A 23923-nucleotide genomic window follows, 5' to 3' on the forward strand; every position below is an offset into this window, starting at 1 on the left:
TCATATATTCATAATATCCAATGTCATATATACATATTTTTTCAATAGGGTATTTTAATGGCTCAATATTTGTCACATCAGTTGTGATTTAACATCAAGTAGCATACAACGTTGTCAGGAAGATTAGCGGTAGATAAAATGCTTCGTTCAAAAAATTGTGATGTTCAAATATTTTTGTATTATAGAAAGTCGGCAAGTTGCTGGATTGTTTGCAAGTGATACCGTTACGGTTGATTCAATTTTCATATCTGATTTAAAAAGAGACATTAATTTTCTCTTCTTGGAAGACTTATGTGGCAGCAAACATGCCCTCAGACACACGCACACACGAAACATCAACTGCCAATCAAGCATTACAGCAATACCATCGCTATCTTCGCAACATGCATTTGCAAGACGTGATAATGTTCATGATTCAGGACAGATAGTAATGCATAAATACACAAAATATCATCTAATCGTTACGTTTTTTCATTTAATGAAGTAAGTCAGTTTTCTACATTAAATAAAGAAAATTAAATTTCGGATACTTAATACATGTACCTTAAAAGTCCATTTCTAGCGTTACGCATAAAAACGACATATTTACTGACTAAAACACCACTTGATAGCAAGAAAGATAAAATGACTGCGAAGAAAATTTGAATTGAATTTGAAATTTGAATTTTGTTCCTCCACGTAAAAGGGATCATGAAAGCATTGATATCATAGAGAAAACAATATATGAATCATGTTTCGTTGGATTTATGTCCTTTAAAGGGATCGTATGGTTTTGGTTGAGACCTAACTTCAGGTTTCTAGCATTAAAAAAACAAAAAAAAAACATATATATATATATATATATATATATATATATATATATATATACACTCCGAAGAAAATTTGAAATAGTAATGCAATTTTGTTTCTCCACTCCAAAGGATCATGAAAGCATTGATATCATTCATATCGAGAAAATAATATGTGCTCTGAGCACATGCTCTGAGTCAATTAAGAGAAGAGGAGCTATTTCGTTGGACTTTTGTGCTTTACAGGGTTGTATAGTTTTAGCTGAGACCTAACTTCAGGTTTCTAGCTTCTTCTTTCTTTCTTTTTTTGAGATATAGAGAAACCTCTTATGAAATATGATATGGCATGTATTTCCTAAAGGGATTCAACGTTTATTTGATGAAAATTGGTTTTGAAATGACTGAGATATCCGAAACAAAGCAATCCTAGTAAAAGGTGGGACCCACCTTTTTTAGGATTGCTTTGTTTTTACTTTGTTTTTGGATATCTCAGCCACTACAAAACTGATTTTTCATCAAATAAAGTTTTAATTCCTCTTAGAATTGTATGCTTTTCATCATTTCTGGTTTCTATTACTATCTCGCAAAAAGAAAAAGTTAAAAGTTGAATTCTCACCTTAACCAATACTATACCATCCCTTTAAAGCCTGGTAGCGGTTAAGATGGTGGAGTGGTGATAGGACGTAACGCCCTTGTAATTGATGGTATCTGCGGTTGTAATTGTGTGGCCCTCTTCGGCGAGTCAAGTCGAAGGTGGCCAAGTTCACGAGAGTGTGTGATTTATCTGACGGCGGGCGCTGCAAACTGCTCCATCATGCGAGGTAGGGCATGCCTACCCCTCTTACTCATCCTCCACGGCTCAGCTGACAGGAGACTGAAGGGGAAAAAATAAGCTGGTACCAAAACTTCGAAGTATAATAAAAATACTTTTCTGTTGACACTTCTTACGCTGATTTTTTCTTAATTTCCTAATTTGTTGTTTGTCTGTAATTTCCTCCGAGAAATATAACAACTTTTTCTATGTATTTATGACTAGTCTTTTGAATGTCTTCTTTCTTTCTTTCTATCTATCTATTCATCTATTTATCTAACTTTCTTTCTTTCTTTGGGGCAATTTGTTTTTGGTTATGCATTCCTTTTTCTTTCTTCTGAGGGGGTACTTTCTATACACATTTCCCATTGTTTTTGTTTCATTGCAGAAAACTTTCATTTAAATCGTATTTCTGGGGTCTACATTCGTAACTTAGCAAGATAAAAATAATTCGACTGGTAAGCAAATACAATGACATGCATCTTTCACAAGTACCAACGTCAGATCGTTAGTATGAATAATTATCATATACTGGATTTCTAAAACTCAACAGAAGCTGATGTACAGCTGTTAAGTTGCCATGCAACTTCACGAAACTCCAATGAAAGCATCAGCCTTCACAATATTGAGCAGAATAATCAAAAACAAAACGGTGTGTAAAATTGTTATTGTGTATGTCAGTTTCTGCATGAAGCAGCTCAAGTTTCGTAGTTTGCTTCAATGTACAATTTCCTTTACCCCCGTCAGTCGCACTTTCCCAGACAGTAACGACAGTTTGGGTGGCGCGGTGTGGCCCAGTCCGTGATAGGGGTACACAATTGGCGACACCGCAGGGGATGCATTTTCATGGGTGAGGCGCTATGGTTGGTGTTGCGAGAAGCTGTGATGGTTAATTGGCGACGCTTAGGCATCGTGCCGAGAAAAGGGCGGGGTCGGGGGACGGGACCAACCCCCACTCGCTCCGGGACCATCCGTGCAGGGCAAGGTGACACTCGATCTCGCGGGCGGTCGGTTGGGTTGGGAGGATGTTTAGTCTGACGATCGCCGGGTGAGGGATTGGCGTGAGGTAGGGCCAGATAGCCCCCTTGATCTTGGTAATGATGGAATCTGATCAAACTTGAGATGATGGATGAAACTTCGCGTGAGCCATCCTACCGTCGTTGATTCTTTTAACCACCCATTAGAAAGATTGGATGCTGTGAAACAGCTTTCGAGAAACTTGATGTTTCTCGCGAATGAGGCAAGCGTAATCAATCAGTGCCAATTCGCACGCCACAGCGACTCATGCCTTTTTTATCATTTCAACACTTCTCCCAAAGAGGCTGGGTTGGAACTTTCCACCCCAGAAGTCAAACCCATCGGATATCGAATCACTCCCTCTACGACAAATCTGCAATTTACAATTTATTCACCACTATTCTGATGATTACATAAACTTGAAACATCATAACCAGTTACAGACATCAAATTGTATTATAGATGAAACGAAGATTATTCATTGGTTGTCAATAATTTCCTGCTTGATGAAAAATAGACCAAGAAATCATCGGTTTCGCCTAAGACAGGTTTTACGATCGTTACTCTTAAATGGGTGCCTCGAATTTAATGATTTTAACTTGACTTCATGACTTTGCGTGAGCAGCTTTCTTTTAGACTTCGTTACTAACTGGACCTAGCATGTAAAAGACACTGAACATATTGTTTCACCTATGAACGAATTGCAATACCTTTAGGTTCCAGGCATTCATGGTTTTACCCCTTAAAGAGGCACTATTTACCATTTGCAGATGAAACAAGAAACCAGCTTTAGTGCTTCAAAATAATTCTAAAATGTGAGTTAGGGATAGAAACAACTAATGTAAATATAGGTTAATTTATACAATATACAAAATGTGAACATTGGAGTTACAATATGATTGTTTCTAGAGTAAACCGTCTACAGTTATATAAACCGTCTACAGAAATATAGTGATGTCTCCTTATATTTTAGGCTTTATTGCAAAATTTTTTGTATGTGCTGGATGTTTTTGTGATACAACTGACCTACACATATGCATTAAATGTGATAACTCGAACATTTTTTTAAATTACTGCTCCCAGTGGTATACAGTACCTTTAAGTGTGGTTTGAAGCTAGCTGAAAAAAAAATGGATTTCCTTGTAAATGGCGGTATACGTGAGAGCTTAGCTTGTGACAGCAGACACGTGACAGGGTATAAAACACATGAGGGGACGACACACCCTTCTGGACTGGTAGAATAGCACGGGGAGGACACGGACAGGCATTTCCACTTCGGTTGGTTGCAGACATGAGTTTCACGTGCCTTCCACTGGCAGAAGAAAAAAAAAATCCTAATTTTGTACCTGCTCAAACGAGGTCATGATTTCATCAGCCCGTATCCACTTTCCCCTCAACAATATTTTTCCTCAGAGATATATACATTTGGACCCCGCTGCTCCTGAACTCCAATTTCGGGTGCAAAACAACAAGTCGAGTCATTCCGGGGGAACATGGACGAGCTGTAACTATACCAACTGTTGAAGTGCTACGGAAACTCCCAAGAGTGCTCCGTCCGTTCACTAGTCTCTGCCGAAAATATTTCTTTTGGAGTTTGATCTGCAGCTTGCTCTCTCCCACTTCCCTCCCCTTTTCTTTCTCCACCCCTTTCTTTCTCTTCCGCCGTGCTCTTTCTTTCTGTCTGCTGTCTGTCTTTCCATCCCGATTGTTCTTTTGAACAGCAATGATGTGACCATTCAAATACCTCTCATCGATCTTATACCATCTGCCTCTTAGGAATCAGTGGGGTAATTAAGGTAATTAGATAAACAGTTAATGTATTGTAGATGGATGGGACCAAAACATCTTGAATCTGAGACATTAAAAACACGCCTGATTGAGTCGTTCAATTGATCTATCAAGGACCTATACAGGGAATATTGGCTTGACCTCATGGAATTTCGAGTTGTCTTGCTGTACCTAAATGCCAATGACATGATTGAAAAAAAGAAAAAAGAGGAAGTTTTCTTGCATCTTCGAAAGAGGGTACATTAACTGATACACTTTACATTGCACTGGTGTGAAGCATAATGTGCACGGGTGACCGTGATATTACAGGAAATGATAAGGGGGCGTTGAAGAATATAAAAGGACATTAACCGGGAATGGAACAGTACCTGCATCAATAATCCTGTAACCATGGAAACGACATTCGAAAGTACACTTTGCTTTATAACACCTAATTATCCTACACAACCTTGGATGCGACATGAGGCTTAAACTATAACACCTTGAAATAATGTAATCGCATTCAACAACCTACAACAAGAAACACTTCAATTTTTAAGTCGTGCATATAATTCAACCAAAGAAACAAATAATCACGGGGGTTTTCCATATGTTTGATTTACAATAGTGCAAGCCGGATTTAACTTTCCCCTGTGTAACTTTCTAACTTTAGGGCAGTGTTTTTGACGGATTCAAATGACAGGAGTCGAGGTCTTGTTGTATTTCATTCTTCTCTTTGTGGGAGCCAGAGAAAGGTGATACAGTATACCACGTTTGTCCATTGAAGTAAGAGTCACCTACAAAACGTGCGTTCACCTCCAAGTATGCCAATGGTGTATATGAGTTGACTTATATATATATGAGTTGACTTATATATATATATATATTTATATACTTATAGATAAATAAATAAATAAATTATATATATATATATATATATATATATATACATACATATTTGTGTGTGTTTCTTTGTGTGTGTATGTATGTATGTATGCGACATCATAACATGATATTGACTTATCATGGGCCTATACTATACTTACAATCTGACAAAACGGAATAAATACAGGTTTGTGGATATACAAATAGAGAATCAATTAAAGGGAACCTTGAGCGACATGTGAGCGTATACATTCAACAATATAAACATAGTGTCTAAAGAAAGTCGAATCAGATTTATTAAGATTTCCAATACGATGGTCGTTAACTACATTCTTGTAACATGTCTCAAACGATAAAGCCAAGAATCAAAAGAAAAGTCATTCACTCAACCGTTATACTCAACACCTTTTTTTTTCAACAGTGCATACATGGCATCAAAACAGGAACATTTAGTAGATTTACATCTCAAGAGGTCGTTTACCTCGGCGGTGAGTGTCATTAAAGCTTGCTATACAGTGTGGATTTCAGCACGCGTCATAAAAGGCAGCTTGATGAAGAGTACGTTGACTGCTCGTCCACCACACAGAATGATGAATTCATGACACACTCATTAGAACTATGCGTATTGTCTTTTAAATGTTGAAGAATATTTGATATCGATTTCATTTCAGAACAAACTTGCTCGTCTTTCTCTATCTCTCTCCCTCTCTCTCCCTCTCTTTGTATGTCTCTGTCTCTCTTTTTTTTTTTCTCTCTCTCTCTGTCTGTGACACGACGTACATTCGAGATGTTCTTCTGAAAGAGCAAAAAGTGGAAGGCCAGCATCCCCTGCACAGCCTGAAATGGAGCGTGTCGCAGCGCGGTGCCTTTGATATGTCTTGCAACGATTTACGTCACTCGAGCTGAACCCAAACGTACCTGTACCGGTATATCTATAGAGCTGAGTACCTCTTCTTAAATGGTACAAGTCTGAAACGTGTAATCTGCCACCTCTGACTGTCCCGACATTTCTTCCTTGTGAAATACTTGCCCCCTGATTGCAACAACTTCAACAAACAAATCGAACGGAGAAATTCGATCCGCCACTGTGATTTTTCCCTCAACATTATCATTATCTGGCTGGCTGTGACGCATAAATTGCTTCAAAGATATAAGAATGATGTCTTGTTTTATCTTCGAATAAAACTTCGCGTACATAGATGAAAGACAAAATAAATTTGACATAATTGCAATCGAACCTTCTAACGAAAACGTGACAATAAACGAAACGATGATCCCGAATACGATACGAGTCACAGAAATATTTTTTATGATATTCTATTAAGAATATGTAATGATCCGAATGATAGAATTAGAATGTATTGTTGTTATATCACATGTATCACGAAGAAGTAGATAATCAAGGGCCTACCTGTATAATGAGGTCACTCACATTCCAAGGCTTGGTCAGTCATCCTTCGTTCAACGATCGCCTCATCCCCAGGTTTGTGAAACAATCAAAGAAGGTCTCTCCAGTTTTACTGGACTCCTCATGCGCCTACCGATAACACTGACACAAAGTCCTGTGAGGAGACTGTTAAAGTAACAATATTAATGCAATGTTTATTCCATATTTCACGCTTTTGTTTCAGGTAATCAAAAGCACGTCATCTGGGGAATATTCGGACGATAGCCGCTCGGTGACTCTCTTCTTTGTTCGTTACGCCCTATAATCATTCCGTAAAGGGGTCGTCCCTGGTATCGTCTCGTAAATCGCTCCATCGATTACACAACGAGAGCACGAAGTAATAAGAAGAGGATGAGTCTAACCATGTTTACCCTCCTGCTTTCACCGCCTCTCAACTTTGAGATGAATCTGTAACGAAGCTAAACACTTGCATGATTTTAACCGCGTGTTTTTTTTTCTCCCCAAGTTGAGATGATCTCTGCTGTGTTGACATCGGCCAGAAGATGGATAGAGCTTCTTACCGCTGGCTTCGGGTGCTTCACGGATCGCTTATTCTGGATTGAAATCCTTTTCTCTTTCTCTCCCAGGTTCTTACCCCTCCCCCCCCCCCCCCATCACACTTCTCCCTCTGTCACCTCTTTCTACCTTCCTCTTTCTCTTTTCTCTGTATCTTTCTCCTTCTCTTTCTCTCACTCCGTCTATCTCTCTCTCCTTTTTTTTTCTCTCACTCCACCTTAGTAACTCAACACGCGGAGGGAGAAAGCGAAGTTTACAAAAGTAAATGCATGTTTTATTATTTTGTTCGTATGAAGGCATTTCAAGCTCGTTTTCATTTTCAGAAATAAGGCTTCATCTACAAGACAGAAACAAATGATGAACGAGAACAGGTTGGAGTTGGAGACAAAGACGAAGTGTGGCATCTGTTGTCTTCTTGAAATATCGTCATACATAGATCTACAGCATTTTGGTTTTTCGTACTTTTCCTCCTTTCCACGAATTTTTGGGGTTTGACTGAGGATTTGAAGGATTTGTATAAAACAGTACTATCTAACGTTTACGGCATTGCTTTTGTGGTTGTTTCTCCTATTTTCTTATTCTTTAGGGGAAAAAAAGGATATTTATCTGTTCGAAAGTTGCTCATACCATAACAAATCCTTTAAAATCGCCGATTTGCCGAACTGATAAATTTGATGAAAGCTGATGTCTTTCGGTAACTAACTCCAATTAGTTTGCAATTCAATACTAAAGCAGATTTGATATGAATTGATCATATTTGATTTGATGCGATTAGATTTGATTTTATTTGAGTTGATTTGATTTGATTTTATGAATAGATTTAATTTGATGATTTGATTTGAGTTGATTTGATTGATTTGATCTCATTTGATTTGATTCGATTTGATCTCATTAGATTTGATTTGATGATTCTATTTGATTTGATTTATTGTCTGTATTGCATTGCTTTTCCAATTTCATAAATTTTCAGCAATTTCATTAAACATTGCATATACAAATATGGCATCAAACGATAAGGTTATTTCGTAAAATTTCAACAAGCCTTGCAACATATGAGATCTTATTAGAATTCGACCTGTCGAAGTTTACAATTGTATTCCTATTTAAAAAGTCACTACAACTCATACATTCCTACAACTCAAATGATTCATGCAGGAACAAAGGTGTGAAATCTTATCCTTAAGTCATTGGAAAACTAAGTTGTGAGGAGACAACATCATTGTCATTCTAATCTGATTTGACTTTTGATTGTAATTAAGATATCTGTTATGTCAAAGGATGACACTTCAGTCCATTGTATTTTCCTTCATGGCAATGTTGTACTGATTTCGTGTAACTATGAAAGTGTAATGTAATTGTTGTTGTTGTTGTTGTTGTTGTTGTTGTTGTTGTTGTTGTTGTTGTTGTTGTTGTTGTTGTTGTTGGAAATGAAATAAATGTTTAATCCTGTTTAAACTCAGATAGAGGAAAGTTTTTTTTTTTTCAATCAAAGGTTCCATTCTTGTTTATCAATGTATACGTAGCAATGAGCATGTGCATTCTTTTCAAAAAGATCGAAAAGTTTAACGATTCTGGTAGAAGAGTCTCTGGTGTACAGATTGATTATTAGGATCACAGTAAAGATATATTTCTGAGTTATTTTCTCTTTCTCCTTTGGCCAGTGTCACGTGGCGGAGCAGCGAATCTGTAGGTCAACACCGTGAAGGGTTATTGTTTCTTTGCATGGGATATCAACTCTCTGTCCGTCAGAGGCATTCATAAATCAGAATGCGGGAATAGAAACCTGCATTCGGATAAATCAGTTTGCTGAGGGCAATCAAGTCATGAGAAGGATGCTAAAAATAAAACATTTTCTGGATAATTCGCAGGTGATATTCTCTCTTCGACAAGCTACTGACCTAATTACCCCCCTCCCCCATAGACTAAACACACATTCTCAACTAAAATGCGCGACTTTGGATGAAGCATACGTATTATGGTCTTCTTTATACGGACTTCAATATCCCGACTTGTTTTTTTCATAACCACTTTATTACAGCTCTTGAAGTAGAATATCGAGTTTCACAGAAACTTATCAAGTTTCGCCCAATTCAAAGTTAACCGCATATTGCTGAATATACGTGTAAATCGCGACCTCGTGATGTAGAATTGATGTGCCTGTTTATATCAACAAAGTTGATAGAAGGCTAACATTTAAAGCTGATTATATGGAGTTGACTACGGAACTTAACCGATGGTGTACCAAACACTAAATATTAGCGCAGAGTAACACTGGTTAGCTGTTTTGATTGATAGAATGCATCTTTTGATACTACTCTAAATGAAATGAAAGGTTTCATTCATCCTTAAAGTTAACAACAAAATGAATAGTATGTTCCCCTTTCCTCCATGTCCGTCTATATTTGGTTCTCTTAAAAGGTAAAAATTTGGTTTAAAGCACGTTTGCCATTGGAAGAGGAGAACACTCCTCGAGAAAAGCTTCTTCTCATCATATGCTTGCACTCAGCGAAAAAAAAAATCGGATCTGTGACGTGTTTGACGCAGTAATAGACGCGTATAGTGTCGGTAAGTCTCAAAAGTGACGTAAATTGAAACCTTTTTAAAACGTTTTCTTTCTCTCACTATGGCTTGCGTAATGTTGTTTTATGCAATGAAATATAATAACCAATTTCACCAAACCTCCCGAAACAGTGTCCTTTGTTATAAGATTCTGTACATTATGTCCAGAATAGTATCACATTACGATTTCTCAAACATGTCAAAAAACAGAGGATACCATTGTGGAGATTCACAAAAATAGCATTCAGTATCTCATCTGTGCTCAACGACAACATCTGGGTGAATTTCGTCTAATAATGACGTCCAGTCACGTGACTTGGAAGGATCAATAGGATTCTTCTATGGCTAATGACCTTCTGACGTTCAAGTTCTTGTGGTTTTTTTTGTGTGTGTGTTTTTTTGTTACCGCCCTCCAGTTGAATGCAATATCGTCATATAATGTTTCGTTGATCTATCATTTTCATCTCATAAGTTTCATTCGCAGTTATAGGCCTACTCTTATTTTTTTCACTGTGTGAGAAAAAGATATTGCTACAGAGTCCACATAATTTGTAATTTTTCAATGAGAAAACGCAAACACATATTCAATACTCGACTTTCTCCCCCCCAATGAAGTTCACTCTATTCAGGGAGTGTCACCTCCCTGCTCTTTTCCACTGTTCTCAACTTTACTGTATTCTCTGTTTCTTTCGATTTCACTTCATTCCACTTTATTATTCTCCACTCGCTCATCTTTATCTTCTAAACGTCACTCGATCATCTGCACTCTACTCTACTTCACTTTACTCCTCTCTCTACCTAACCATTCCACCTCTTCTCTACTCTTCTGAACTACTCTTTTCCGCTTTACTATACTATTGGTTTTGTTGTTTGCTTTGTTTTTGTGTTGTTGTTTTTCTATGTGTTTGTTTGTTTGTTTGCTTTTTACTCAACTTTGAGTTTGGTAATGTGCTGGTTTAGGTGCCCAATTCAATTCTAGAGTGCGCGTTCGAGCATGGAGCTACAAAAAAAAAAAAAAACAAAAAACCACACACACACACAAAAAAAAAACCCAACCCACCAACGCATAAGTTTCATCCCACAATGGCATTAAACACTCACTTTGATTAATGGTCCAACCCACTTCATCAGTACCCAACATGCTCAAAGCTCATCCAAGTTTGACCAAGGAGGTACTAAGAGTACCTCCTTGGTTTGACCAACCCATGATTCAACCTCATGCCTGCGGCGCATGTTCAGTGTATGCGCTTGATACGGGATCACGGACTTTGAGCTTAAGTATTCCTTCTATATCGGGGAAAAGGATGGATGGTAAGGGTGGGGCAAATAGGGATTCTTCAGGGTGTTACCTCTGTCCTATCCAGGAACCAGTACGCCATCATGGTTTACCATTTAATTAACTTAAAATAGTGGTATATTTTGGTCTTATATTTTCTTTATTCTATCTATACACGATTACGAATTGTTGTTTGTAAACTTATTGGGGATGTTTCTGCGGCCAAGATATTATTATTTTGTTGGCCTCCATTGCATAAATCATAGATGTGTTTTGCAGACAACTCAGCTCAACTAATGACTACCATGTGTTCATAAATCTACGCGGTCGGCTACACTACTACACGTTTCTATGAAATATTTTCCCCGGAAGGCTCGGCTCCCGATAGTTAGGACCCCCAGAATGGCACTTATCAAGAATAACCCGAATTTCACTGTTATGGTCTAATTCTCTAGAAATGCCTTGATAGAGGTAGTGTATACAACCGTGTACGAAGTAAGTGGTGTCTTCGAAGACAGTGTCATCTATGAGAAGAGATCCGTGCCTCCTTCCATTGCATTCCAAGGGTAGCGCCCATGGGTATGGGATGTTAATCACCTTGCGAGCATCACCCAGGCATAGCATAGAGTAAATATTCCGTTACGTCGGAGATGGAACGTTTAAAGGGAGAATGCATGAAATCCAAATCGGGGAAGGCAATACCATATCATATCATATCATATCATATCATATCATGTCATTTCATATAACGAATTAACAAACAAAAAAAAAAACCTGGATCATTTGGATATTTATAAGAACTGGTCAAACATTTAGAAATGTCATATCTTCCTCATTTCTCATCCCATTTTTGTCATTTTTGTGTCATTCTGTGGGGATTTTTTCTCTTTCTTTTTAAACCCATCCAATTTTTGGGGTGGGTTTAACCTTTAAGAACTGGTGGATTTTCTTCCGATGCAATATCGGACGACGCCCAAAAAAGTTAAGGACAATGATTCTAACACAGAGTTCTCGTTATGCAGCTTCCAAAGCTGCTAAGTTATAGAGTACTGCCAACAACAAATAGATTTACTCTGTAATTTGGCTTCTAAGGAAAATTATTTTTTAATCTTTTTTATCATTGTGTCTGCTGAGGAAATCTTAACTTGATATGCTTAATTATGTGGCCCGTAATGGATACAGTCTATTATGGCTGTACGGTTTGTTCAGTTTCATCTAATGCCGTGCAACGAAAGTCAAAACTACGATTTTACATCATACTACTTGTACTGATAATATCCATTACATTAAAAATACAGTTAAAGGTTGAGTCCTGTTGACAGTGACAGTCTGTATTATGATTATTGAGTATCTGCCCTTTAAAGAGAGAGGGAGAGAGATAACGGTGAACCGAAAACGTTCTCAATCACTGAAAAGAAGTGATTCTTCCTTCCATTCCCTTACAATTTCCTCACTCTTATCTACCCAGACACCTAGACTAGTCACTTTAGACAGTCCATGGGCCCTACTCGGGTCCATGGACAGCTCAACACTGCCAGTCCTTTCACCTTATCCTCTCGCGCGCGCAGTGCGCACTCGCACGCACCTAGATCCTCGACCCTCAATCTCAGACTGTTTGTGCAAGTTTTCGCGCTCCACCGATGACCCCTGCTTCAGAAGCGATAGCCAGGTCCGTAAATCACACCGGCTATGAGGGGGACCTTCGCGACTTTGAACTTCGCTGACTCCTCGAGAATGTGAGATGGGGATGAAAAAGAGATGTTTTAGCTTCCCCCCACTACCCCCCCCCCCCCCCCCCCCCCCCCCTCCTCGTTCTGCCCTCGGACGGTAAAAGTCATCTTCGTAATTTAGGAAGAAATCATTTGTGCAAGGTGTAAGGAGTAATTACATTCTTTTGACAACCTTCTTGGCTCTACGATGTTACTTTCTTTTTTCTTTGCCGCGTGAAATGTTGAATCAAGATGATTACACACACACACACACACACACACACACACACACACACACACACACACACACACAAATATATCAAAGACGTGACTACAAAGGTGCCGACAAGGCAATGCATAAATGCACGGCAATACAAAAGTGGAAACAAAAAAAAAAAAAAAAACAGGGAAATGAAATGGGAAATATGGGCCAAAATGTCAGCAGGTCTTCAAACATATTGAACAGTTGATTGTAGTATCCTGTCAGTTCAACGTTTGTTAAACGTAACTTGGTTTATTCCGTAACTTGCCGTGTAAGCTCTTCAACATGCATACACGAATGTGATGCTTGCCCGCGCGTACGCACTGGCAGATATCTTATTTCTGGTAGCGTAGGCGGCGAGTTACGGTTTAAGCCAAAGTTACTGTTTCGAACCTCGACAAACGTTTCGATAAACTTCATGCAGCAGAAAATTTGAGAATATCGAAAAACAAAACCTTCCTACATCTCCAACGAAATAACTGCGCCATCATCTCGAATCGAGCAAATATTTATAGGCAGTGTGCACGTAGTAGCCTTCAATTCGGAAATCAGCATTAGGCGGGTCATGAGGTCAAAACAAGCTGCGATGACAGTTCAAATGGTAATTGAATCCATCGTTCAATGCTTAGCTCTCATGAACCAGTTATCGAATCGAATTCTTATTTTTCTCGACACAATAAAGACTGCAAGACGCCTAAGACATCGACAACAATAATAAAGGAAACTCAATATGTAGTTTTATTTCTCACTATCAAATCTCTACGCAGAATGTCATCATCATAAAAAGAAAAAGGGGTTCAAGTTGAGAGCCAGGGGAGGGGTGTAAAAGAGGGGAACTATCTATAACTTGCACCCCAGCATGTTGTATGTCACGTAGAACAAATTGTATAGGACAATCAAACTGCAGCTTGCCTGTCAACATGACCAGCCATCTTGCTAACTCCTGTCCGCAAAACCTTAAATTCTTCAGAAATATGGCCAGGCTAATATAACCTCAGTCGCATGGCTAATCAGCCATGGCCTAAAGTGGTAAGAAAGTATTTATTGAGCAGCATTCTTTCATTTCTTCGTCATAAATTTGTCTTTCTTCACACTTCTCCTGTATGCCGTTCGTTCCCCAGGTCCTTCTTAACTTCCGGTCTTAGGACCACACAAGCCACTTGTTTGATTTTCGCTCCGGGTTTGCTCTTGTTGTTGTTCTTTTTGGGTCATTCTTTCATACTCTGTGTGTCCCTAAAATTTCAATATTTCTTTTTTATTTCCTCTCTCTTTGTCTCTCTTTCTTCTCCTTCTTTCTTTCTTTCTTTCTTTCTTCCTTTTCTTCCTTTACTCATTCATTATCTTTTTATTTATCTACCCACTTTTTATCTAGTTTGCTGGTCCTTTTCCCTATGTTCTTGTCCATTTTCTAAACCTTCTGCGCCCTTTTTTCCTTGTTTCCTTGTTTGTCTTCACCCACACCTTGCAACGGTTTATCTTCTGCTTCCTTCCTCTCCCTCACTCCGTCCACCTTATCTTCATCATCCCTTTCAGCTCCTTTTTGACTTCTCTACAGTCCTCTTCTTCTTCTTCTTCTTCTTCTTCTTCTTCTTCTCCTCCTCGTCCTCCTCCTCCTCCTCGTCCTCCTCCTCCTTCACAATCTTCTTCTCTTTAGTATTTCTTCTCTTTTTTTTTCTTCCTCTGAATCCTATTCGTCGTATTGTCGATATTTACTCAAATGTCAATCACTCTCTTTATGTGTGTTTTGTCACTCTGACTGTCCTGGGCTATATCTTTCTGTGTCAATTCACATCATGTGCTGAATTTTTCACTTCTGAAATCAGTATTGGAGATGGAGAGAGGGAGCTCGCCATTCCAGCGATAACTTAATCACCCAGAAATGACAAAAAAAAAATGGAAACAAATTTACGGCAAGAGGATATGCTTCCTAACAGAACTTGAATATATTTGACGGAATAAATCAGTTAGGATACCTGCTGGCGTTCGAACACGAAGGGGGAATTTATAGTTTGTGGTTCTCCATGCCCTATTAAATGCAAATCTGTAACAGCACTGTCTGGCAGAGTGCAGCACATTTCGCCAACTCAAAATGATACCTTGAAGTAAATTGGACAGTGTGTGATAGTAATGATACAAATACGATTAGAACAAATTATTTGTCTAATATGAATAAATCTTTATAAATCAAAATGAATTAATGGAGAGAAATGTGCGCAATAGATACAGTCATATGCAACTTGTGATTTGCAAGTGCTCAACAAGTGTTTTCTTTTTTTAAGTCAAAATTCTAACGAGGTGCTCGGAGATCACTGTTCCAGTTTGCAAGAAGAAATCCGCTATTGAATACAATGATAGATCAGTGTTAACATTGAGGTTCTTCTTCGGGCAATAACGGAATCAAAAACGACAAATCGTGTTGTGCCTTACTTTAGACAATTGTCCATTCTCAGTTTAGCACATGTTCGACATGCCGGTACTTTTTCAAAGCGCCAATAAACGTTGGCATGTACAAATATGTTGTGCAAGCTTAGAACTGAGGTTTGTGAGGAGGTATTGATACAAAATGTGCGTTCATCCCTCAAGGTTTATGTAATCCGACACGGTGAAGTGTAGGCCTACTTCAAAGGAAGCCCAGCTTGTATGCCTGCAATCATCAATATTACCAACGACAATGTATTACAAAGTTACTATTTCGGGTGCACGTCACGAATCCGACACCCACGAGTAATACAGCCTACGTATGACCTATACTCACTAGTGAACAAGGCCCACGAGCTATACGGTCCTCGATAGTAATGCCGAGCTCATAATATTATGGGCTGTATGACTCATGGATCTTTTTCAGTGTCTAATTCGTGGGCCGTATGACTCACGGGTGTCGGGCTCTTGGGATGACCTCATTATTTCCTGGTGTTCAAACTGCTGAGTTTCGTTAACTCAATACAAACGCGAAAATAAACGCTATGACTTGTGCCCAAATTTCGCGACCACTCGCTTTTTCAGGCTACTCTCCATACTTGGATTCGAAATTGATTTGATTAACATCATAGAGCAGCCCTGGTGAAGGAGGAGGAGGACGAGAAGAAGAAGAAGAAGAAGAAGAAGAAGAAGAAGAGGACTGTAGAGAAGTAAAAAAGGAGCTGAAAGGGATGATGAAGATAAGGTGGAAGGAGTGAGGGAGAGGAAGGAAGCAGAAGATAAACAATTAAAAGGTGTGGGAGAAGACAAACAAGGAAACAAGGAAAAAAGTGCGCAGAAGGTTTAGAAAATGGACAAGAATATAAGGAATAGGACCAGCAAACTAGATAAAAAGTGGGTATATAAATAAAAAGATAATGAATGAATAAAGGAAGAAAAGGAAGAAAGAAAGAAAGAAAGAAGGAGAAGAAAGAGAGACAAAGAAAGAGGAAATAAAAAAATATGGAAATTTTAGGGACACACAAACACTTAGAGTATGAAAGAATGACCCAAAAAGAACAACAACAAGAGCAAACCCGGAGCGAAAATCAAACAAGTGGCTTGTGTGGTCCTAAGACCGGAAGTTAAGAAGGACCTAGGGAACGAACGGCATACAGGAGAAGTGTGAACAAAGACAAATTTATGACGAAAAATGAAAGAATGCTGCTCAATAAATACTTTCTTACCACTTTGAGGTCCAGTGAACCCTTGAAAGCAAATAAAAGAGTACCAACACTTTTTTGATAGTGTCTGAAGTTTGATCGGTATTGAGATGAAATATCTAAAATAAGAGAAAAGGGATGGCCCTGTTTACTATCGCTTTGACCCAAAGAGGAAAACAATCTTAATGACTTGTGAGGGAAGATAAGATCTTGTATATTGAGTTTATGTAGATACTTCTCTCTCAAACACATCAATTTGGATATTTAGGAGGGAGCTGAATGTGGTGACATTAATTTTGAGAACCATAAAAAGTGATCATCTTATATGCTAACATCACAAAATTGAATCGAAATTTTGCTCTCTTGTTTCCTGAATTCCCCACGCTTTTAATGGATATCGCACTCAATAAACAAGTCATCGGCATGAGAGCGAAAATGTTTACATGTGGTAATAGTTTCTCGAGTTACTCTTTATCTGTACCGTGGAAACATAAGACGGACATAATTTCGGTCGCGATTCTCTTGACGTTCTCTCCGTCCTACACACATCATCATCATCATCTGCCGCAATGGGGCAATAAGCAGATATCTCGCCAGCATCTTGTCGCCAGATTTACTGAAATTAACTGCCTTAATCCTGGCCAATTTGGATTTCTATATCTGTGCGTGGTGATAAAAGGTGCTCTTACGTTTCCAGCTGAAGAAAGTGCAGCGGAGCCGATGCGCCTAATTGTATAGCTTCCGTTATTGTCACTTCTCGTTTGGAGATCGCGAACCTCGCGGCCTACCCCAATTTGCGCACATGAACGGCAGCAAAATAGACGCGAGACTCGCGCTACCTGAACAATTCCTTTCTACATTTCCGTGCATTAGTCTCCCTCTTCTCTTTCATATCACTCCTATACATTTGCAGATTCATTTTTTTTTCCGAAAAGATCACCGATACATGTCATAGCCAGGGCCTAACGCGCGGCATAAAGCTGTAAAACAAATAGACTGCGAACTATACTTTTGGTTGTGCGTCACATGCTATTCATTCCATGTTCATGGGAGATTACATTGGACAGAGATAAATAAAACATCAAGCTCCATCGTTTCTCCATCAAAAAGTGGATATAAAAACACATGCCGGCCTTACAAGTCAAGTCTGCTATTAACCTACACATACGTCTTTGCTAAATTGCTTTTTGTTTTTAGTCATGAAATCAAAGAGTAAAAAGGAATGTTGATTTCTTGAATCAACTGTTGCGTGTAGTGCAACAACCTAACAACAACGATTTTTAGGGAGAAAATGTTGCAGTGGCTGCATCATCGACCAAAGACGCTTTAATGATACATGTATTTTTCTGAAAAATAAAGTTGGAGATTTGTGAGTTGATGGCATCATAACCTAAGCTACTTTGCACAAATTGTAATAATGGCAGTAGCATATATGTTATTTGGTTAAAACGTGTAAAAATTGCATAACGAGTCTATTTGTAGTCTTTAAGATCATGTTATTGAGGACAACTTGAGCTGGATGCGGAATGTCACTTGAATTTTCCCTAGATACATTACCTGATCCTTAACGAATTTTGTCCTTGTGTTTTTAAACAGATATGGGAAATGGTGGACAAAGGATGCGGCAGGGTGCAAGTGCAGCATGCAAGTGTGTAATCCATATTTAAGTCAAGCGGAAAATGACTAGCTGTGTACTTTGAGACTTTCAGTTTACGCACACGAGGAAGATGGCATATTGGGATGGAAATCCGAAACAGATCGAGATTTATGCTAGTCATGAACTTGCATGTGTAATGAATTAACAGATGGGAGTGAGAAGGAAGTTAGCTCGATTTGATTGGCATTGACTGTTTGATACCACATCATAGAACTCACTATCCTCTTGTATATTTCGATATCAAGCTTATGTTCTTTCGCTACAAAATTAACAAAATAAAACAACGAGGCCGTAAATAAATTTTGGACAAGGAAAGCGCTTTCATCGAGATTAACTGTGTCACAGTGTTTTTCGTGCCCCCCCCCCCCCCCAAATGTGGGAACTTTCCAGTGCTGCATACAATCACTCATGTATATATCGTTGGCTGCGTATTCCAATACAGGAGAAAATGTACATAAAAACTTTCTGCCACTCGGCTATGAGTATATATCCACTATCATGACCTTTCTTGCCAATGTAGAGAAGCAAATCTAAGTCTTCTCGTGTGTGGCTTCTTGAATGTGATATTCCAACTAGGATTATTAGACATGCATTATTCTCTCTATGGCATATTATTCAAAACCATCTATACGAGAGTTACAATATCGAGAAGACATGAAATCGAGATAGAAAGAGGGAGGGAAAAGAGAGAATGAGACCAACGGAGGGAGATGTGGGGATGGAGAGAACTTAAAGGGATGGTATAGCATGGCTCGACACTAACTTTTTTGTTTGGTGGCCCGATGGGGCCACCAAAATCCTAAATTTCAAATTTTTGGTGGCCCGAGAGAAAAATTTGGTGTCCCGAAGAAAAAACAATAAAAAACATTAAAAGTCCATTTTTTTAATGAGTCAAATATTTAAGTTTTATGATAGTAAGAATTAGAAGTTGGACATATCTACTCATAAATAAAATTCAACAAACTTGCAACACTCACTCTCATGCACTCATTCAGTCCTTTTCATCCATCCTTTAAACAAATTTAACTACTAATTTCCGGCGCAAAAAGTTACGAATTTATTGATATACTTTTCAAAAAATTCTGGTGGCCCGAGGCGGGCCACCAAATTTGCCCTTTTTTTGAAATTGGGTGGCCCGACTTTCATTTTTGGTGGCCCCGGGCCACCGGGCCACCGTTAGTGTCGAGCCCTGGGTATAGTATTGGTGGAGATGAGGATTGGGCTTTTAACTTTTTGCGAGATACCGTAAGAAACCACCCATGAAATAGTACAGAGCATACCATTCTAGGAGGAATTGCTGAAAATCGGTCTTGGAATGGCTGAGACATCCGAAAACAAAGCAAAACAATTCTATCCTAATAAAAGGTGGGTCCGACCTTTTATTAGGAATGCTCTGTTTTGGATATCTCAGCCATTTCAAAACCAATTTTAATCAAATAAATGTTGATTTTGGGAGGAATTACATGCTCTTTCATATTTCATAAGAGGTTTCTCATTTTCTCATCAATAAATGTTAGAAACATGAGGTTAGGTTTGAACCAAAACTATACGATCCCTTTAACAAAATGATTCAAAACGGTAATTGTTTTTATCCTAATCACGATATACAGCATGACGAAGCTACCCTAGTGGGCTGATAGAGTCATCTGGAGTTAAAATGGAGTCACTGCCTAATGACCCTATTGGTCAGCGTCCGATTTGTCTCGTCTTGTGATCAACCGCTGTCTATAATTGATCATGTTCAGCCTTGCTCTGCAGGAGATGTAGCTATTAACCCTGTCAGCCCCACCACCTCTTAACTGTGTCATTGACAGTGTATATAGTAAACACCCGATGGTAGTAATGGTGGAGTTAATAGATCGTGTCCCATCCGAATCGAACACATCACGGTGACGTCCTGCAGGAATATACATTAGATTGTACATAACTGTTTCTTTTGAGTCCATTCGTGAACCCGACCACCTTGACATAGGCGGAGTTTACACGTTAGATCTCTTCGGTTAAAACGCGCAATTTAAACATTTCAAAAATTCTCGCTGTGCTGGATGAGACTGAATAAGTCAAACAAGGTGGAATTTCCTTGGGGTATAAGGGACGAAAGGCCACACAGCTTAGACGGTTGCACTGCATCGGAAACCCGAAAAAAAAAAAAGATAGAGACAATAATTGAAACACTACAACTCATTTAAACTATAGAAGCGACCCGAGATTAAAAAACGGTTAAACTTTTTTTTTTGCGTCTTAGCCGTTAGCGCGTTTGAATATTCGGCTTTACATCAAGAATCTAGAATTGGAATCGCAATAAGAGTTGTGAAAAATTAAGCATGTAGAAATTATAGTGGACATAATTACCCAAATGATATGTAGTTTGATTGTCCCCGGGGTGATAGCCGGACCGCTTCTGAGTCAGTCAACTTTCCTCATCATGCTAAGCTCTCGCTAGAAATAATTAGACGTCATTGGACAAGATGGTAAAGGGGGCCGAGCTGGGAGGTCAGTAAGACATTCCGTCTGAATGTCTCAAGACGCAGCAAACCTTTAAGGCAATTAATGTTCCATCGGGTGACCGCACCCCACACTTGATGCCTTCCACGGATGGCGGACAGTTATAGCAACGACTGAATCAGAGGGAATTCGCCTTGTATTAATTGCAACCCAGGTCGTATTTAACCTGTCAGGATCTATGTTTGATAGGAAACACACGCCAGGTCTCGCCCACAGTGTCGTTGAGCTAGTTGTTTTCACAAGAGAGTACTTAACGAACAATTACCAGACCGCCACGGTATTTGATTTCGTGGACATCTTATTTGTGGTGACTCCCGGGTTTTAAGCACGGAACAAAGTATTAGTTCGTCATGAAAAAATGTTATGGATTCTCCGAGGGGAAGGTGCCAGGCATGTTTCTTTTAGTGCGACAACATGATTTAAACTTCTCCAGCCGTCATCGGCATTTGCACACTGGATACCAATCATTCCAAGTGTTTAGTAGCTTACATTGTCGAGGATTGTGATAGAAAGCGTGAAAAACCCGTGAGGAACTCAGAAACACAAACTCACATATACAAATGTACATGTATGTAATGTATCTTTTGTTATATATACACATACATCATGTGTGAATGTAAATAGTGTGGTAGATGAAATACAGAATAGTGAAAACTGCTTTTTGCATGCCTCCATACCACACAATACTACCTTTAAATGTTATTTACTAGTTGCTATTTAGCTGCCGTGAGAAAAAAAAAATGATGTAAAGTTCGTCTCCCCCTCCTTTTTTTTTTTTTTTTTTTTTTTTGGATAAACAATCTCGGTCTACTTGCCAAAAATATCAGTTAAAAAAATGAAATGTCTTAATCGATAAGATTGAAAGATAAGAGTCGACAAGCCAACGTCTTGTTTTGTGGAAATATGCTGGTTTGAGGGGGTGGATATCTCTTCATTCCCTTTCATGGGTAACACTTCTTAATTCCATGTCAGAACGGTGTATGTCTTAGAAATGTTTATCACCAGAAAAGTACATTGTTCGCTTCTCTGCAATATCACTTCTAGATAGCGGTGATTTTTTCTTCTTCTTCGTCTTTTCACCAGGAATCTGCACTTTTCTATGACAAGACGCACTTTTAGATACCGTTTTCGATCGAAGAGCAAAATGGGACACCAAACTGTCGTATGACCTAATTTAGGAATCAGACAAACAGACGACAAAGTCCAGTGAAGCCAACAGAATAAAGATATCAGGGGATCGTCAATAACTGTCGTAGTCGGGATAGCGTCCTTGACTTTGGAGTTAACCGGTATCTTGCGGTATCTCCGATATAATCTTGAGATATGTGGGCTATTCCAAGATGGCCTAGCGAACATAGTGCTGAAAAAAGTGTCTTCAGAAAAAAGAATAATATCTTTGTCATATCTTTTTTTGTTTTTTGACGATGTACTTTAAAAAATGTTTCTCGGTTCCAGCTGAAAACAAAAACATTACTCACACATGTCTAACTTTCTATTCGTCTGCAAATATTTTGCAGTCGCAATTTGTTCAACTTTGAATGCTAAAGGTAACGAATACGGATTACGTCATATGATGGCAGTCAATTATTCATCGTGGACAGGGACAAACTTGACGCACAGTTCATTTTCCACGTTGACATCTGTTGTCATCACATGGCAATTTGAATATTTGTAAAGAAAGGACATTGGAATGCTATATGTGTGCGTTGCCTGGCAACCAAGGACCGATGGAGAGCAGTGACGTTTTCTCATGACAAAAATTATGAATCAGCGGGAAGAACATGGAATATGTTTTAAACATTACGTAACTATAAATAATTCTCCAGCTCTCCTCGACTCCTCCACTTTTTAATTAAAATCACCTATAATGAGAGAAAATGTAAACGATGTGACAGGTGAGTTATTTACTTTAACTTTTTGTCCACGGAGGAGAAAATTGTATTTACTGTATTATCATTTACACGGAAAGATTAATGTGCATCGATTATCATCAGAGTGATAGCAGAGGTGTGTAATCTGAGAGCTGAAATATGATTAGTCTTGATGGGAAAAAACGGCACTCAAGTTCTGTGCAGAGGTGGGGGAACTTGCCCGAGGCATGACCAACAGGAAACTCATTTTGATCGCGCTCCGATAATTAAGAGCATAACGTAACCCTGAATGCACTTGTTCTTCCTCCACCCATAAATACATCGGCTCACCGAACACACGCCCCTCCCTAGGGGCAGGCTGTGACGAGCTAATCTTACGGCATCGTCTGACGCGTTGCGCTCCCGTCTGCCCAATCCCACCTACTCGTTTTGGCGTTGGATTACGCTTGGACATCTCCAGCGGAAATCAATGGCAACGGATGGGGATAACAAGATTCGAGCAGAATAACTAGCCGGGAGATGTCGGGTGCTTGGCACGCCCCACAGGCTGACTCCGTCTGTGCCATTCTCGGCATTTGGTTGTACGCCTCATTTGAAAAACAATCAATAATAGATATATTTCCTGTCCTGTAGATTTGTTGTTTAATGCAAGATTCGTTTAGAGATAATCCGGACAAACAACGAACAAAGTTCCTATTGTTCCATTCATCTACACTTGTGATTGGTTGATATCAATATATTTTTTTTTCTTTTTGGGGGGTGGGGGGTGGGGGGTGGGGGAGGGGTTCAGCATCCGTACTATCTTTCTGTTGTACCGCACACCTTCTTCAATCATCTTGTAGTTCTTTGTTTAACTTACCCATTCTTGTATTGTACTTTTTACATTAAGGAAACCAAAATCCAAAGACAAATGTGGATTGAGTGAAGGCAGCAACATTAGTAGGACACATCGGTGAAAGTTTGAGGAACATATCGGACAATCGATGAAAAAGTTATCAATTTTAAAATTTCATTTTACATGAAAATTGCACATTCCATCAACAAGTTGAGACTGACATATGTTAAGATTTCCACTGCAGAAAACGGTTAGTGAAGTACTCTTTCATTACGCTAGAAAAGTAAGAGCATGTTGAATTTTCTTTATATTTTCTTAATGTTGTTGTCCACGCATGATGTCATAAACTCAAGCAGTCTCGTCATCCGGTGGTTCCAACACCATAACTTTTAAAATTC

The sequence above is a fragment of the Diadema antillarum genome, unplaced genomic scaffold (genome assembly GCF_040938485.1).
Source record: "Diadema antillarum isolate AM-2024a unplaced genomic scaffold, OU_Dant_1.0 seq00000089_RagTag, whole genome shotgun sequence".
NCBI classification, from domain to species: Eukaryota; Metazoa; Echinodermata; class Echinoidea; order Diadematoida; family Diadematidae; genus Diadema; species Diadema antillarum.